Raw genomic sequence first — 2,028 nt, 5'->3', positions numbered from 1 at the left:
TCATGGTATAACTGAGCTATTGTCTGTTTAAAGGGAAAGATGTTAGGGGGGTTAAAGGGAATGTCACATGGAAATCATTAACACTTTGTTAAGAGTAGGAGCATTGACATACATACCTGCATTGACATACGTTTCAATGTAGTCATGAAGTCACCATATCTTCAGGTAATATTTAATCCCATTCCAGTCTCCATCTCCGCAGGAGGCCTTTTGCCTTTTAGTAGGCCGTCACTAAATAATAATTTGTTCTTAACTGACTTGCCTAGTTAAATAAAAGTTAAATAAATAAAATGTAAATACACTGCTCAAAAAAATAAAGGGAACACTTAAACAACACAATGTAACTCCAAGTCAATCACACTTCTTTGAAATCAAACTGTCCACTTAGGAAGCAACACTGATTGACAATACATTTCACATGCTGTTGTGCAAATGGAATAGACAACAGGTGGAAATTATAGGCAATTAGCAAGACACCCCCAATAAAGGAGTGGTTCGGCAGGTGGTGACCACAGACCACTTCTCAGTTCCTATGCTTCCTGGCTGATGTTTCGGTCACTTTTGAATGCTGGCGGTGCTTTCACTCTAGTGGTAGTATGAGACGGAGTCTACAACCCACACAAGTGGCTCAGGTAGTGCAGCTCATCCAGGATGGCACATCAATGCGAGCTGTGGCAAGAAGGTTTGCTGTGTCTGTCAGCGTAGTGTCCAGAGCATGGAGGCGCTACCAGGAGACAGGCCAGTACATCAGGAGACGTGGAGGAGGCCGTAGGAGGGCAACAACCCAGCAGCAGGACCGCTACCTCCGCCTTTGTGCAAGGAGGAGCAGGAGGAGCACTGCCAGAGCCCTGCAAAATGACCTCCAGCAGGCCACAAATGTGCATGTGTCTGCTCAAACGGTCAGAAACAGACTCCATGAAGGTGGTATGAGAGGCCCGACGTCCACAGGTGGGGGTTGTGCTTACAGCCCAACACCGTGCAGGACGTTTGGCATTTGCCAGAGAACACCAAGATTGGCAAATTCGCCACTGGTGCCCTGTGCTCTTCACAGATGAAAGCAGGTTCACACTGAGCACGTGACAGATGTGACAGAGTCTGGAGACGCCGTGGAGAACGTTCTGCTGCCTGCAACATCCTCCAGCATGACCGGTTTGGCGGTGGGTCAGTCATGGTGTGGGGTGGCATTTCTTTGGGGGGCCGCACAGCCCTCCATGTGCTCGCCAGAGGTAGCCTGACTGCCATTAGGTACCGAGATGAGATCCTCAGACCCCTTGTGAGACCATATGCTGGTGCGGTTGGCCCTGGGTTCCTCCTAATGCAAGACAATGCTTGACCTCATGTGGCTGGAGTGTGTCAGCAGGTCCTGCAAGAGGAAGGCATTGATGCTATGGACTGGCCCGCCCGTTCCCCAGACCTGAATCCAATTGAGCACATCTGGGACATCATGTCTCGCTCCATCCACCAACGCCACATTGCACCACAGACTGTCCAGGAGTTGGCGGATGCTTTAGTCTAGGTCTGGGAGGAGATCCCTCAGGAGACCATCCGCCACCTCATCAGGAGCATGCCCAGGCGTTGTAGGGAGGTCATACAGGCACGTGGAGGCCACACACACTACTGAGCCTCATTTTGACTTGTTTTAAGGACATTACATCAAAGTTAGATCAGCCTGTAGTGTGGTTTTCCACTTTAATTTTGAGTGTGACTCCAAATCCAGACCTCCATGGGTTGATAAATTGGATTTCCATTGATTATTTTTGTGTGATTTTGTTGTCAGTACATTCAACTATGTAAAGAAAAAAGTATTTAATAAGATTATTTCTTTCATTCAGATCTAGGATGTGTTGTTAAGTGTTCCCTTTATTTTTTGGAGCAGTATATATATAGTGCACTACTTTTGACCAGGGCCCACATAGGGTTAGTAGTGCACTATATAGGTAACAGGATGGTATTTGAGACAGACGTTGTCTGGAGGGACGTTCAGTGGGCCAAACCTAAGATAGGAGGCGGGTGTTCATACTTCATCAT

This window comes from Salmo trutta, chromosome 2 (assembly GCF_901001165.1).
Source record: "Salmo trutta chromosome 2, fSalTru1.1, whole genome shotgun sequence".
Taxonomy (NCBI): Eukaryota; Metazoa; Chordata; class Actinopteri; order Salmoniformes; family Salmonidae; genus Salmo; species Salmo trutta.
The sequence above is the reverse complement of the archived record's forward strand: the minus strand, read 5'-3'. Positions refer to the sequence as shown.